The 18,875-nt window shown below is 28.2% G+C and overlaps 1 long non-coding RNA gene across 2 annotated transcripts in view; it reads right to left on the reverse strand.

The window, feature by feature from the left end:
• Positions 1-18,875, reverse strand: part of LOC148236073 (uncharacterized) — an 80,342-nt gene that overhangs the window by 29,838 nt on the left and 31,629 nt on the right. The window contains exon 4 of one of the 2 annotated variants that reach the window (XR_015809313.1): positions 14,816-14,994. The exons of the other annotated variant lie outside the window; for it this stretch is intronic. This is a non-coding gene — a long non-coding RNA (uncharacterized LOC148236073). Of the gene's footprint in view, positions 1-14,815; positions 14,995-18,875 lie in introns of those variants that run through there. 2 annotated transcript variants of the gene reach the window in all.

The raw sequence follows: 18,875 nt of genomic DNA on the forward strand, positions 1-18,875 counted from the left end.
TAAATAGTGAAAGAATACGCAATTACATATATTATTAAAGATTATATAATATCAAATTATGTTTAATATTTAATTAGGTTTTACGGTAAAAAAAGTTAATCTATATTAGTTTATTAATATGTTATTTCTACGAAAGCTTAATAAATAGAGCGGTTATAACGTTTTTTTGTGATTTAGCTAAGAAATCAAACAACAACGGTCTTAAAATTTAACCTTGAGGTTTTAAGTTTGACAGGTGATTTTTATTTTTAATTCGAAAAATTCCACATCAATCGCTTCTGGCGCTTAGGCAGTACATAAAAAAAGCTTAGAATGTGGAAACCAAGCAGATTATTTATGTTCAAGAATACTATAAATATTCGGTTGTTAACCCTTTGAGCGGTATCGCCGTACATGTACGGCGATCGATACTTCACTGTTTTGAGGTACTTCAGATAGCTTTATATATAAATATATAACTGAAAAAATAATAAATAAAAAAATTATATTGCCATAATTTTTTTATAAATGAAATAATACGTAAATTAACATAACAAAAAATATGTCATATTAATTTTAATAAAAAATATTAAAAGCCTCTGAATTGATATAAAAAAATCCACAAAAGCCGAAAAATATGAAAAATAAATTAACGAAATTTAATGTTAGAAAAATGTCATTAAAAAACACACTAATACAAAAAAGTAGTAAATTCAATCAAAGCAATTAAAATAATTATGGAAAAATATGGAAAATTAACTTACTCCCATGTGTATACTAATAAATTAACAAATTTATTAGTATACAAATTTAAATTAACTCACTACTCAAAAGGGTTAAGAAAGTTAAAAATCCTAATTGTGTTGCATTGCATAGTCTCTAACATTTGCGATTTGTTGGTTAGTGTGGGTATGCAAAATATTTTTATTTTTAGTGTAAATATAAAGACGTAAAGTTTTTAAAGATTTTTTTGAAATTTAGAAGAAAGTATTGTTAACCCTTTGGCTACCGAAATCCGATATATCGGCTTTGGCTACACTAGCGAGAACTGCCGGATCCGACGGCTCCGAAATCGAAGTATCCAATACATTTTCAACCGTCTGTAGGGTAATTGCTTCAGGGGTATATAACATTTTTTCAAATATATGTTATAAATATATTATAATCATTATTTTTTTTTAATTTCATTATTATTTTTATATATATATATATATATATATATATATATATATATATATATATATATATATATATATATATAAATATATATATATATATATATATATATATATATATATATATATATATATATATATATATATATATATATATATATATATATATATATATATATATATTTATGTATATATATATATATATATTTATGTATATATATATATATATATTTATGTATATATGTATATATATATATATATATATATATATATATATATATATATATATATATATATATATATAGATGTATATATATATATATATTTATATAGATGTATATGTATATATATATATATATATATATATATATATATATATATATATATATATAAATATATATATAAATATGTATATATATATATAAATATGTATATATATATATATAAATATGTATATATATATATAGATGTATATGTATATGTATATATATATATATATATATATATATATATATATATATATATTTATATATATATGTATATGTATATGTGTATGTATGTATGTATGTATGTATATGTATATATATATATATATATATATATAAATATGTATATATGTATATATATAAATATATATATATATATATATATGTATGTATATATATATATATATATATATATATATATATATATATATATATATATATATATATATATATATATTATATATATATATATTTATATATATATATGTATATAAATATATATATATATATATATATATATATATATATATATATATATATATATATATTATATATATATATATGTATATAAATATATATATATATATATATATATATATATATATATATATATATATATATATATATATATATATATATATATATATATATATATATATATATATATAAATTTAACCGTCTGTAGGGTATTTTTACTTGAACCATTATTAAAAAATATCATATTTTATTAATTTACGAAAAGTTTTATTTACATTTTAAAAATAAATAACATATTATATACTATTGTTATCGATTCCTGACGGAGCGCCGCCGCTCACATCTCGTAATTTTTAATACGTCATGCGATAATGACTCTTATTACAGCGTAAATACGAACTAAAATAACAAACAATCGCATATTCATCATTAATTAGGTCAAGTTCGCTGCAGACAGCGTCGCACGTGCGACCGTATGTTTACAAACTAAAATACACATTTTGACTTTTTAATTATTTAATAAAAAGTCCCGGCAGTTCTGGAACATTTTTCCAAAAATGCCCGGCATCCAAAGGGTTAATGGTGATATTTATTTATTACCAATTTTAATATTATAAGTTTGAAGCCCAGGTATTTATGAAAATAGCTTCAGCCTTTGCACTCGAAAGTGATTTTGTACTGATTCTAAAACCATTGTTTTTAAAATATCAACTGATGAAATAAACAGTAAATTAAAAATTAGATAAATCTTATAACAATAAATAAAAGTAAACCACAGTATTGCCTTTTACGAAGTGATCAAAAATTAATTGCGTAATTTTATCCATATTTATTTTTGAATTAATTAACTATAAATATATAAACCGTTACGGTTCAATAAATCTCTAGTCATAAATTAGTATTGAAAGAGTATTTTACGTAACAAGATTAATTTTCGACGCAAATTCTCACGTGCTTGAAGTTGAAATTTGTAGTGTGACTGGATGGGTAGGGTAAGTGAAGACATTCGTTGCGAACAAACTCGTGATCACGTTTTCCTCCGAGGACAATACAGAAACACGTAATGGACTCGTCGGAGTCGAGTTGAAAATAGCCCCGGGAATTTACGTGACCGACGTGAAAATTCATGGCGGTAGGCGTTTCCGAAACGTCGACTTTCTTTCGTTCGGATAAAATCTCGCAGAAGGCCGTCCTAAGGGTAAGGGAACGCCTTTAAAATGACATAATTGCGAGGCGATTTTCGTTCGAGGCCCTATGACCTTAATTTCCCCAACACCGGTTGTATAATAAATCATTGGAACGGGACTTAACGCTGTTGGCGAGGATATAAATTGCATGTTTGTTAAAAATAAATATCGACTAAATTGGGTGCGAATGGTTTAATAAAAATAAAATGATACACAAAGTTTGATTATACTTTAATTAATTAATTTATTTAACGCCTAATAATTAGTGAACTATCAGAAAGCAATATAATCATATAGAATTGGCAGTGTGATCCAATTCGAGTTTCATATGTTAGCAGCACTGTAAATCAGACAGCTGTCAATAATCACATGTGTTCAAAATGTCAAATGCATGGACGTTTCAAATTTTTTCAGGGGGCAATGGTTGACTAGTCACTGATTTTTATGATCAAGTTCAAGAAAATCCTCGTGAAGAGCAATAAAATCGTGCCGTTGCCAGTGCAGTAAAAACGCTCAATTATTTAGCGTTCATATTAAGACTTTTTATAACAATATTACAACTTACAATAAGTGAGAACCGAATGTAGCATATCTAAACCGAATTTTGATCAATAGAAGAGCGAAAAAAACAATTATCACTTCTCAGAAGTCAAAAATCCACGTCAAAAGCAATAAAATCGTGTCGGCGCCGTTGCAGTGGGAACGCTCGCGTTCCCACTGCGACGGCGCTGACACGATTTTATTGCTTTTGACGTGAATTTTTGACTTCTGAGAAGTGATAATTGTTTTTGCGCACTCCTATTGACCAAAATTTGGTTTAAAACACTTTGACCAATACTCTCATATCATAAGTCCGTATTAATATCGGTAAAGATAGCTATCATTGTTTTATAACATAATATAATATCGAAGTACAGAGAAAATATAGTCTGTCCTTCCGCTTATTTTCCTCTGAGAGATGAGTTGGATTAGTTTTTATTTTGGATTTGACCTAATGAAAATCTTAGAACTTTTATTAGGCTAGGTATGAGTTTGAACAGAAAATGTACGTTTTGCAACTGTCAAATAGAGTTTCATATGTATTTTAGAGCAGCATATGATTTACCAGTTAAATTATATTTTCGCTAATATGAATATATATTTATTAGTGAAAATGTATTTGTACTTCACTAGTGAAAATATAACTTTACTGAGGCGGTCATTTAATTGATATTATTATTCATAATTAATGAAATAATTCCAAATATATCTTTAACCCTTTCACCGCGACTGATATTTTTGCGCGCCATTTCGAGTTTCTGGGCATCTATTCATGGCATATATTAAAAAATATTATGGTTTAATAAATTGGAGCAGTTTTCTTGGATTTCAAGAGAGCCTTCGAAACAATAGACAGAAAAATAATGTTAAAGAAATTGGAGAGTATAGGTATAAGTGATATAGTTTTAAGATGGTTTAATAATTACTTATATAAAAGAAAACAAAAAGTTAAAATAAATAATGTATATTCTGAAGAGAAATTAGTGTCTTATGGAGTACCACAAGGGTCTAAATTGGGACCATTGTTATTTGTTTTGTATATTAATGATATAGTTAATAACGTGAAAAAATGTAAAATTCATCTATTTGCGGATGACACATTAATGTATTGCATAGGTGATAACATTAAAGAAATTGTAAATAATTTAAATAATGAATTAAGTATATTAGAAATATGGTTAAAGAATAATGTACTTAAATTAAATGAGAATAAAACTAAATGTATGTTTATTAATTATAAAAATGTGTTAGATAATAGTACCAAAATAGTAATAAATAACTCTAGTATAGAAATAGTGGATAATATAAAATATTTAGGAGTAATTGTTGATACAAAATTAAATTTTAAAGAACATTGTAATTACATATTAAAAAAAATTAGTAGAAAAATAGGTTTATTATCTAGATTAAGAAATATATTAAGTATAAATACAAAAAAAAATTTACAATAGTATAATATTGCCCCATTTTAATTATTGTGCAACACTATTAAATATGTTAAATAAATTAGATAAACAAATGTTGCAAAAATTACAAAATAGGGCAATGAGAGTAATCTTAAATAAAAATAGATTAACTAATTGTAAAAGTATGATTGATAGATTAGAATGGTTGAATGTTCAAGAAATATTGAGTATGAATGTTTTAGTATTTATATATAAGTTAGAAAATAATATGTTACCAGAATATTTTAATAAGTATTTAATAAGAAATAAAGATGTACATAAATATAATACTAGAAATAGAGAAAATTTAAAGATAATTAAGTATAAGAAAACGAGTACGGCTAGGGGAGTTATGTACGGAGGTTTTGATTTATATAATAGTCTTCCAAGAGAAATCCGAAACAGCAAAAATATAACGGGTTTCATAAATGGAATAAAAAAACACCTTCGTACATATAGAAATAAATTATAATATTAAGTCTTTATTATTGTATATTTTTATTTTTTCTTTCTGTTATGTATTTTTTATATATTTTTATATATGTTTACTAAATTTGTTAGATGTAAAGATTAGCTATTAAGCTAAATAAAATAAATAAATAATAAATTGATTAAGCAGTATCAAATTTACGATTTGGAATTTAATGCTCTCAAAATATATTGTCTTAATATTGAGTTGAATAAAAAACAGTAATTTAATTTATTTAAGGAAAATATGTAAGCAAAATGTAAAAACAAAACTTTTTAGAGAACCATGGATAACAAATCACACGTCTAGGTTTTGAGTGATTCATCAAAATCCTTCGATGGATTAACATATTTTAGTGATTTGACAATTCCAGGTAAAATGGTTAGAAGTTACTAAATCTTTTCCCCGTAATATATTGATAGAAGTATCTTTGAGAAACTAATGAAATAAAATACTGGAAATGCATGACATAGATGCTTTTGGACTGCAATGGTAAAACCATTTTGGGCATGACATACAATCTTAACTAAAAAAAGTAATAAAAACCATAGAATTGGCTCATAAACGCCCTTACAAGTTTTCATTTATCTCATATTCACTCTCTTCCGAGAAGTTTTTAATGATACACGCCATTCAAAGAGATTTGCCGATGTTTACAACTCTCGCTGGAAAAAAATACAAATATTTTTATGGCCATGTTAAAGGACGAACGAAAGTGCTTTCTTTTATTGTATAATTTGTTTTATGTGTTTATTTTAGCAATGACATGAAATTGTTCTATTCATTTCTAACACTAAATATTTAATCTTACTATTAGTATATAAATATCAAAATCATTTCAAATATAATATGAATTCAAGATTGACAGTAATTCGCCGTTTATGGACTCGGACGCTACACAGATAAGATCTCGTCATCATCCCGAGATGACAGTCTCGTTGCGGCGTCAGGGAGGAGTTTTCTTTGGCGTCTCTTTGCCTCTGTCGTAATTTATCGGCGCATGTGTATGACTGTAAAGAGTCGAGACTGTCAAGCGGCGGACCTCACATTCTTGTCCCGGGGGCGAACAAAGGGTACCACAACAATAAAACCATATCAAAAGCATCTAGCCAAGCTCGGAGGCTTTTATTTACAGCCGAAGAACACGGGGGGAGGGATGGAGGCGTTCGCGTGCCACGCAGCCTCCTCGCCAGGTGCGGACTGGGTCGTAATCAATTTTGCGATTGCCTTAATGGATTTCAACAGGTTCTTAGCGCGTGATAAAAAATGAAATTAAATTACATTAAGCGTAATGGAAGCAGGTAGTTGTTTATTTGTTTACTCAGAAATTGTAACGGATGAAAAGATAATATTTTGACAATGACGTGCTATAAAAGTGAAAACCTTGAACGTCGGCATTCTATCGGTAAAAAAGAAAGGGCTGTAAAACGGTCCTTCGTATACAATAGCATAATTCAATCATCGTCTGGGACATGGTTGTAAATTTCGGCAAGCGTTTGTGTATTATCTGCTATCTTTGTCGAGACTCAGCGCAATTATGATTTTCTCGGAAGGTCGAACGAAAAGTGAATTAAATAAGATAACGTAAGGCGCCAGAATTATTTTATTGTGTATCCGTTTACTAATAAATATGTTTATGTAATTGTATATATCAAAGTTAAAGGTATACAAGAATAAAAACGCAAGAGTGAGCTTTATTCTCGTATATCTTAAAGACATTGGCTTACTGCAATTATTTTTGGTATGTACTTCCAAAATACTGTAAATATCAATCGAACCAAGGGATGGTATTATAATAACACCGTTCTGAAACAAAGATTGACAATCAGATTGCAGCTTTCAATATGTGGTACGGCAATGATTTTAAATTAGCCTTGAGCACGTGAATTTTTTTATGTAATGTATGAACCATAATTATTTATTTCATACTAAAAATAATATTTTAGTTACATAAATTTCAGGGTCAAACTGTCTGGCTATGTAAACTTAAAACCAATCCAATCAAAATAAATCGAAAAATCCCGGTTGTATTATATACCAATTAACACCGTTTTTCAATCTAAAATTCTGTATGTTATTGCAAAATTAAAAAGTAAAATTGTTACGGTAAATAAATTAAATAACACAGTTATCAAAGAACTTCCAAAAAATATCATCCTTATGAACATTTTTACCGGGTGTTTGTTATTTTGAAATTTCCTCACCATTTGGGAAACCGCAATGATTCACAGATTAAGAAACCAGGGAGAAGAGCTACAATTTGGATAAATTATCGCTGTATTAGTTTATTGTTAAATAATTGAAAAAAAAATATTATTGCGCTTAAAAGAAAATCTGAGGAATAAAATCATGAACGAATAAATATATATTTTTCATTCTTAATATTTAGTGTAAATTGAAAATGGTTGCAATGGTTACAAACCAGTTGTTTATAATTTAATAATACGCACGTTTAAATGTTTGTATAAACGATTTATAAAAAATATCTGTTTATAATAATATAATAAAATATGCACTCACCAAATTTTTCGGCGTCTTTTTTCTGCTTACAACTGTCACGGACACATTTATTTTCATCATTACACTTATCAACCACACTATATCACTATTTAAATTTATTTTTATTATTTACACTATTCACATTTTTTGATACGTATAAAAACATTCGTTAATATGAAGAAGAATTTCTATATTCCATGTGCAGAACAAACACGACATTTTCTTCTCACATATTCTCCACAATTTTTATTTTTATTAGCTGATGCTTTTTCAGCTTATCCGAAAGCCTTTCTGGTGGATCGACAGCACGGGCAAGATGTAGTAGAAACTGGTGAAATGTATTCAGAATTGATAGATTCGGCTGAATTCTACAACCAACCTTTAGTCTTACTCAAAAGATTAATTTTTCTGTTACGATTCAAATTTTGATAGACACTGAACGAATAAAACAATGCGCATTGAAACAAATGAAGAATAACTTTTTTGTTTATTCTATTGTTTTACGAAATATTAGGTATATTGATACACCTCATAAATTTATTACAGTCCGTTATACATTGTTATGTTTTTTCCCCTTGTCTATCACCTGGCTGTAATGAAACGTAGATATCATTCTGAAATCTCTTTTCTTAATTTTTTTCCAAATCTGGATAAGCGTTTTACCTTTCCTGATGTTTATATCTTTATGTGCTTTAATTTTATATTTTTCATTGTTCCACAAAGTTCTGTTTTCCGTAAAAATAAATATTTTACAGGTAAAACACTATTTTAAAAATTGTCAGCATAAACACGGTGCCACTTGTCCAGATATGGGTTTAGTACTTTTATCGCTGTGTTTACTAATCTTCCTGCATTTCTGGTGTATAATTTTAAATTACATATATAGACGGTACCTGATTCGCAAAACATTCTATTCAACATTCCATATTTGATTGAGGACTTTGAATACCCGAAAAATAAATCTACCTAACTATGGAGTCATTCTCTCATCCAGGGTTTGCTTTGACTTAAAACATTATTGAATTTGCCTAAAAAATAATCAAGAATTGTTTCACTTTTGCCAGCACAACTGTACAATTTAAAATTGTTGCATTTTTAACAAAATGCAAAAAAAATTCTTGACATAGTTTTTCGAAATATCGGCGTCTCAGTTATGGGGTTTGTTGAACTTATGAACTATACAAATTATAAACTAAACTACTTTTTCAGTTCACTGTCACATCGTTCCATTGTGCGGTTTTTTCTATATTTTTTGTATTTATGAGATGTTTGCCGATGATATAAATAAAGCATTATTATCGAAAAAACTTATTCCCCTGGAATATCTTCGAAATTTTGATTATTGTTTGTTGGATCCAATTCACTGAAAGTCTTCTGAGATAATATCACTATCACACTCACCATCATTGAATGAAAGTAAATTCATCACACGCGGTCTATGCTCACGTACAGTTGAATTATAATCATTTTTGCACATATCACTATATTCACAATCACTGGGGGTCTTTCCAATTTAAAAGTGTGCAAATCATTCTTTCAAACTTTAAATGGATTGTCTGCATTCTTTTCGAAATCTTCCAAACGAATAAATGCTTTACAAGAGTTTGTAGCTAGAAGACTTTCTTCTTCTACATCTACAAGATGGAATTATACATCACGTTTAAGTAACACAGTGCAAAAATACAGAAATGAATTTACGGACTTTTTTCGAGATGTCGTGAAAAATTGTGAACTATGGGACCCCGACACTGTAATAAAAGCACGAGGTTTTCTTAGATTTTTGGAAGATTTTGAAACAAGAAAACTTCTCCACATATTTTCAAACCTTTTTGGAAAAACTGATGTGTTATACAACATTTTACAATCCAAATCTTTTGACATATTATATTGCTGTAAGAAAGTTACCGAAATTTTGCAACAACTCAGACATGAACAGGAAAATAAGCCAACTATTTAATACAATAGTTGATAATATATGTAAGCAAATTGAATACCGTTTTTCTTCAATGTCCAAATTGGAATATTTTCACCTTCTGGAGAAAGAAAAATATGAGTAATATAAAGGAAAATTTCCAAATGAATTACTTACCAAACTGTAACAATTCTATGGAACATTATTTGATTATATAAGTTTAAAAAATTAGCTTCCTGTTCTTTATCATTTACCTGAATTTGCAGAGAAATCTGTTCATGAGCTTGTACAATTTATGAACACAAATAATCTTGAGTCAGGTTTTCAAGAAATAGATAAATTAGGCAAACTAATATTAACTCTTCCAAGCAGTACTGCTTCAGCAGAACGTTCATTTTCTGCTCTGAAACGAATTAATAATTATTATCGAAGTACCCAAGGCCAAGAAAAGCTATGTGGCCTTAGCTTGATTTCAATAGAAAAAGGGATCCTTATGGATATTAAAAAGAAGAGCGCTTTTTATGACAGCGTGATAGAAAAATTTATGATCAAGGAAACAAGATTAGATTTTATATATAAATAATTATAATTTTATGTTTATTGGAAATTTGATATTTTTATATAATAATATTTTAGATTAGGTTTGATGTTTATTTATTTATTTATATATGGGAAAAGGCATGCCAAAACCTCGTCTAATAAAAATGAAAAAATGTACGTTATTTTTATTTTTTATAGCACACCCAATATTAACACCCACCGTACGCCACTGGTAAATATATAACAATACTTGAATTAAAAAATTTAAAATTATAATTTTTGTTATTGTAGCGATAGTCAATACTCATGTGGTTAATTTTTTGATATATTTATGTATTGTATTATTTTATTAAAAAAAAACTAATGATACAACTTGAATTTTCACGTAGTTAAACGTATTTATTGTAAATGTATTTTTTTCTTAGTTATAAAAAGTAACAAAATTTTTATATAGTTAAATTTGGCTAAAATTTATTTAGATGGAAATTTATAAATTATTTAAACAGTTAAACAGAGAACGTAACGTAACTTATCCATTAATAAATCGTGATTCATATAATTCCTTGCAACTGTTTTTGCCCATATTTTTTCCTAGAAAGAAGGATAATCCCTGATTGATTTATTGCTCTTTTTTACTCCGAATACGCCCCTGTCGGAAGACAATGAGACTCCGGTCCCCTAAGCACGGCCGCCACATCAAAGTGAACAATCGTGTTATCAAAGCCCGAGGCCGAACCTATGAAGTATGAAGACCGCCGACAAAGACGTTTTATATTACGTTTTTAATTGCGCGTCGTGTCCAATGACATCGCGACAAATCAGACAACCAGCGCCAAAATGACAAACAATGACAAACTCGAGACACATATTGATTTCTGGCCCGCGGACATGTGGGCCGCAAAAGGGGTACGCCCATGTGTGCGCGCGCCTTAAAAAAAGTAAATCGACAGATTTATTTGCATTTCGCATATTGTATAATAAATAACCCAATCAGAACTCGTGTGCAAGCGCATTGTGCCCCCGGGGACCTTCGTCATCAGTTTTTTTTATGTATTTTTTTAATATTCATTCGAAAAACATGGCATAGTAAATTGTTCAATAAATTTCGCGGCTCTTTTTCAGTCGGCGGTTGCTATGATTTTATGTTAATAATAATAATTTCCACAATTATCCTGTTATGGTCCGGAATTAACACAGTTACAATAATATTGCTCGAGAAAAACGTTTAGATTTCTGATTCTGATTAAATAATTAACCGGTACAATCAAAGAGACACTATCTAGTAATTATACCCAGTGAACCCAGGCCCTGGGAAAACAATGATTCCGGACCTCGTGACAAAAATGGCATCTTATATTTTTTAACGTCGTAATATAATTTCTTGAATAAATAATAATAGCTAAGAGTTAACCCTTTCTATGCCACAAACAAATTGCGTTGCGACATATTTTCTAAAATCATATTTTATGCGAAATATTTTAATTATGTATTAAAAAATATTAAAAATATCTACTCTTAATATGTACTTGATAATTAGTCGTGTTTTCTTTGCTGCTCAGTGTTGCCATATATTTCTAGTCCAGGTCAAAAGCAATAAAATCGTGCCATCGCAGTGAAAACTCTTGATTATCAAACGTTTATATTTAGACTTTTCATAACAATATTACATGCTAGAATTGAATAAAGTACATCTAAACCGAATTTTGACCAATAGGAGAGTGCAAAAAACAATTTTCTTTTCTCAGAAGTCAAAAATCCACGTCAAAAGCAATTGTCGATTTTTACAATTCGTCGTCAATTAATATATTATTTTAAGTTTCAACACAAAGAGCAAAAAAATGTACCGATAAAAATATTATTAACTATTAATGTTATTAAGTGATTCTAATAGATATTTTTAAATACAAATATATGTACTACATATTAAATTAAATATTTTTACAAGCACTGTAATTATTATGTTATACATTTATGACCTCAGAATAATTATTGGGTGTTCAACTCAAATGGATTGACAGGATAATTACGATGTGAAATTGTATCTGGAAATATCTTAATTACTGTGCTATTCAAATTTCAAATGAATCATCTCTTAACCATTGATGCTTAAACATACAGTGAAAAATTTAGTATAAAAAAACATATTTTTTTTAAATAAAGAAATTTTGTGAAAGTCGGAATATTTTTCATAACTTAATAACAAGCAAAAAATATGAATCGATTACCTTCGATTGAAAGTTTCCTTCAGAAATATTGACAGTTATATATTGACGTTGATACAATCGTTGCAATATATATTTCGCGAAGAATTTTCATTTTGTCGTTTATCTTTTTTTGATATTACAATGAAACCTCAAAAGAGGATAAAATATTACAAAAAATAAATCAGTGACCAATAAATTTCCGAATTAAAATATTTTTTAACGACGTTCGTATATCACGTTTATCGTCATATAAAACGTCATCGTGCGCCATAATTTATAGACCTTAAATCGAATTTTAGAACCGTCGTCGATATTTTTATTTTGTACATCCGTTCGATTCAACTATTACTACACAAAGAATCGCTCATAGCCCTTGAGCGAGTTTATACAGAAAAAAATGATAATAAAGGTGACCTCTTTCGAGCGGGCTACGATAACGCCTCGTTAAACGCGATTTACAACGTCGAATTTATTCCCCATAATTGATAAGCTCTTACGAAACGTGAATAAATTCCTCGATCGACAACGAAAATCTCTTTTCTCTTATTGAAAACGCTCTTGATCTTATTTGCGAAATCGCAAAGGTCGATTTTCGCGGAACGAATCTGCTCCAAAGTATAAATACCGCTCTTGAAAAAGTTGTAAAGTCAATTCACTTATGCGAAATTATATATAATTTCAGCTGGCAATTAGCCAATTTAAATTCATAAAGGCAATCTCTGGAGAGATAAATGTGCGGCCTTACATACCCTTACGAGAATTCGACGAGCGATGTGTTGAAAACCCGTACTAAGCTTTATGATAAATGCAGTAAAAATCGACTAATAAAAAAAACACGCACAGTGATTCAGTGGTACAAATTTTGATGACTTTTTGAGTCCTGATTTTTTTAAATTCTATCGTATATAATTTATATTATAAATATAATTCCAATAGCCCACATAAGGAAAATATTGTAAGTAAGACATAAATTTGTTAGATATAAACCAAATTTGCATAATACAATTTTAAAGAACCACTGCAGCATATCTTCATTAAACACATAACATAATAGATTAATTTTTGTATATAAAACGCCATCTTTAAAAAACTTAAAACCACTAGATCAGACGACAAATTGAATCACATAATTCGACTAAAAAAAGCTTTTAACTTATTTTATAAAATGTGGACATAAATTCAGCAATTAGAAAATATCAGCATTTGCGATTTACATGTTTGTGATTCAGACAATTCCAAGGTTTTGTCTTTATTTACAAAAAATAACTATAGTCTTGAAAACATATCTAATGCTAAACACATAGTCCATTAAGTCTTGCTTTTTAATTGCATTTCCTAATCTCGATTTGTCCACAAATCAATAAGAAATTCATGAATCTCTAAGTCATCACTACAAAAATAATGGTGGTAAAATATTCGTCACGTGATTCTGGCAGGATTTCATAATGAGTCACACTCATAGTAGGACTTAAAAAGTTAACATTTTCAAAACAAGTAAAATTAAGAGATTGACATGATAAAGACGCATTACATATAATTCAGGTTATGGAATGATTTTTGCAAAAGAATGTAAAGTTATATTCAATGAAAAAAATGTTTATATTATATAATACATATATATATATATATATATATATATATATATATATATATATATATATATATATAGTGTCGTGTTTCGTTCAATGTTAATTTAATAAAATCAACTTTTACTAGAAACATACATATGCTTGCAAAAATAAAAGTAGACTACAAATTATTACAAATTATAATATTGTCATTTTAAAAAATAAACGAGTATTTTTAGTATCTAATTTAATACACATAATAAAACACATAATTAGTGTTATATTTTGATCGAAAAATTGCTATGTAAATTAATTTATATTACAGCAATATTTAAATGTAATTAAATACTTATTTTTGATTACATTTAAAAATAAAATATCATTATCTAAAAAGCAAGATTTTAATGGAAAAAATATTTAAAACAACCTTATAACCCTTATAATAAAATGGTCTTCTTATTTCTCGATGTTTTCTTTGTTGCGAAATGAGAAAATAATCTAAATTACCCGGGAATTCTCAAGAAATTCGGGCTTAACAAAATATATGTAAATATATCCAAATTATTATTTATTTATTTTATTCATTCTGTTAATACAAATTTATTTTATTGTATGTATTCCATTGACGTATTGCAGTAGCACATAATCGGTCGTCAGCACATATCTGTTCAGTTTCTTCAGCGGTAATCAATGCATTGTTTCAATATGTATTTTTATTGCTGTGTCCTGTTATCTAAAAAATGCTTGAAATCAAGTTACATGATTTATTTTAGTTTTAATAATTCAAAAATGGAAATATTTAGTTAACTAAAATCGTGCATATTTTAAAATAGTATTAGGTATAGTATTATTTTTTATCATATCAAGTACATAGTTCTGCTTTTATCGTGGTGTTTTCTATTTTTAGTATTTAGATTTTATGTTACGTATTCCATTTTATGTATGACTGATAATAAAATATTTTACTTATCTGCACACTTTCACAACGATAAGAATAAAAGGTTTTATGAAATAGTATTATCACTTTCACGCATGCTTCTATCCTAAATAAATAAATAATATCAAGTAAATACATTCCAATAACAGATAACTTTTACCCTATTGTCTTATCAACTATGCTAATGATTTATAGTTTTTTTTTCTTAGTAGTTAAATAATTAGTAGTGAAAAATCACTTTTATACTTAAAAATTATAGGGTATATAAAGATTAGGTTATATGAATGGTGAGTTAAACTCTTTCTATTCACTTCTTAAAATTTAAATAAATTTAAAGCCATCTCTGACCTCATAGTGTACGTTTATAATATTTTAAAAACAAAAAAGATTTGAGAGAAGTTACTAAAATGGAATCGTATTAAGGTTAAGTTCAAATGAAATTACTCAGATGGTGTACTACATGATGTACATGGTATAAGAGAGTTGTTGACAGTCAGTCAGAGCTCGGAGATTTTCATCTGCGCGATTGCATCCCTTATTCTTGAGAATCACGACTGGGAACGTCAGTGCTCTATAAACGATCTATAAAATGAGAAATATCTGTTCATAATAGTCCCTCAAGCAGTTCTTAATGCTCTTAAATTATTATTTTTTGAAAAAATATTTATATTTAGAGTACGCTCGGGATAAGGATTCCGGTTTGTTATTGTGTGCGTGAACTGTGTGGCTCAAAACAATTTCGCTCAGAATATTTAATTTTTTTATTTTAAAAGAAAATATATGTTTATTTAACATACATACATCTGAGCTAAGTTGTAAATTTCAACGGACAATTAAAAATATATTATATAATCGAAGAAAGCAGACATTGATGTCATTAATTAAATATTTGCAAAATTCAAAATCTTTCACTAGTCAAAAAATAATGAAGTCTTTAGCTATTCTTCAAAAGCAAAAAGATATAAAATGAGGAAAGAAATTATTCGCAGATTGTTTAATGGCTCGACGACTCTATTAAATCATTAGAAACCATTGAATAAATTAAAAAATTATCATTGGCTCAACGATAATAATAATAACTTTTTTAAGCCTTACAGAGAATAGTGTAAAAAAACCAACAACGTACGGATTAATGGAAAAATAATTAAAATATTTTAATCCACGAGTAAGAGAACGAATAACTTACAGCGTATATTTGAAGCCTTGATATCAATTAAACCAATATCAACACAAAATTATTTAAAATAAATCACTAGAGAAGATCGAACTTCTGTGCCACACTGCACTTTAATGACGAATACCAGCGTTGACGAATCAGCGACTGTCCTTAAAAGAGAAAGCGAGACAACGAAGTACACGCTACATCGCTTCTCCCTCTCATACACATGTACACGCACACAATAACAAACCGGCATCCTTATCCCGAGCGTACTCTAATAAGTTATCATTATAAATACCCCGAAGATTTTATATTTAACCCCGACATATTTTAATCCGTGAGATTGTTGAGGTGAGGTTGTTTTATTATTATTATTTTTTAATAAAATTGGCTACACACAACCAATTTATTCTCCAACACAGCATAATCGACTGCAATTGCATTGCAGGGTATAATAGACGAGACAAGATCGAGTCGCCGGCCGGCGCGCAAGATCGTGCATTATTATCACACCTCGGAGTGATTTTTTTACCATCGCCCCTCAAACACACCGACGAGATAATCACCGTTGGTGAAACGCTGGAGCTGGAGTCGGAGTTGTTCTTACCAAATATGGCCGCAGAGGCGGCAGCTGGCTCAAGATGGAAAAGAAGTCCCAAGAGAGTGAATATGGACAGTAATTTGTTACCGTTGATTGTTTACCGTTTGCGGCGGTACTTAACCGACGCGGTTAACTTTAAACGCCACGCCAGCCTTATAATTACACTCATTGTTGTTATGAGCGAGCGACCGAAAATGTGAAAAACGTGATTGAGTTATAATGAACGTGCCTTTAATTAAAACCATAGACCGAGTATGTACATACGCCGCATAATCAATATATAAGGCTCTTTCGTTGATTAATGCGTAATTTTTGTTTACGGCTGATTGGAATGTGAAAAAATATATTTAAATTGATATTTTAACATAATTTATAGGGAAAACGTTGCTGAAAATACAGTCAAGAATAAATTACCGCTATTTTTACGTGGCATGTGAGCTCAGATCACTCTTTGCGTTACATGCGATCGTGAAATATTGTCTGATAATATTATATTTAGGGCGATTTGTCCCTTCAACTTTTTATTTGGTATTTTATATTTGATTAAAATGGTAATGCAAACATTACAGTTACTTATTTTATTACAGATAATAAATCTGAAAAAATCAATATAATAAAATACATAAGCTTAATGTTATATTAGACAAAAAATAAATAATTTTTAATACAGTGACACATATCACAGAAAATTTTACAAAATTCACCAGCAGCTTTCGATCCTTCTTTTATTTTTGTATTTAAAAGCTGGTTTATGTATTAAAAAATATTTTTCTGTAAAAAATATTTTTTAACTTAATTGTGACTTCCGAACCAAGCTAAATATATAATTTACGACAAGAATGTATTTTAACTTTTAACTTCTTATTAGATAGCCTGTTCTGACCATAAAAATATTTCAATATTTGTCTCTAGGTTCGCACGTGCTATATTTTTTAACGATTTTAGGAGAAAATACATTGTTTTGTTTTACAAAGTTATGGAAGAATCGGGTAAAGTATAAGGTTGGTCATAGAGCAGTTTTCATTGATATATGGTAGAGTACGCTCGGGATAAGGATTCCGGTTTGTTATTGTGTGCGTGAACTGTGTGGCTCAAAACATTATCGCTCAGAATTAATTTAATTAATTTATTTTAAAAGAAAATATATGTTTATTTAACATACATACATCTGAGCTAAGTTGGAAATTCGAACGGACAATTAAAAATATATTATATAAACGAAGAAACCAGACATTGATGTCATTAATTAAATATTTGCAAAATTCAAAATCTTTCACTAGTCAAAAAAATAATTAAGTCTTTAGCTATTCTTCAAAAGCAAAAAGATATTAAATGGGGAAAGAAATTATTCGCAGATTGTTTAATGGCTCGACGACTCTATTAAATCATTAAAATCCATTGAATAAATTAAAAAATTATCATTGGCTCAACGATAATAATAATAACTTTTTTAAAGCCTTACAGAGAATAGTGTAAAAAAACCAACAACTTACGGATTAATGGAAAAATAATTAAAATATTTTAATCCACGAGTAAGAGAACGAATAACTTACAGTGTATATTTGAAGCCTTGATATCAAATAAACCAATATCAACACAAAATTATTTAAAATAAATCACTAGAGAAGATCGAACTTCTGTGCCACACTGCACTTTAATGACGAATACCAGCGTTGACGAATCAGCGACTGTCCTTAAAAGAGAAAGCGAGACAACGAAGTACACGCTACATCGCTTCTCCCTCTCATATACATGTACACGCACACAATAACAACTCGGCATCCTTATCCCGAGCGTACTCTATCGTAGAATAACTTATTTATATCTAGGGATTGCAACAACGGTATTGGGATAAAAATTGACATTCAGTACTACCGGTATTACAAAAATATTTTTTATTCTTTTTTCGAATCTGTA

This window comes from Plectrocnemia conspersa, unplaced genomic scaffold, assembly GCF_051122295.1.
Source record: "Plectrocnemia conspersa isolate PC_06_02 unplaced genomic scaffold, ASM5112229v1 ptg000004l, whole genome shotgun sequence".
Lineage (NCBI taxonomy): Eukaryota > Metazoa > Arthropoda > Insecta > Trichoptera > Polycentropodidae > Plectrocnemia > Plectrocnemia conspersa.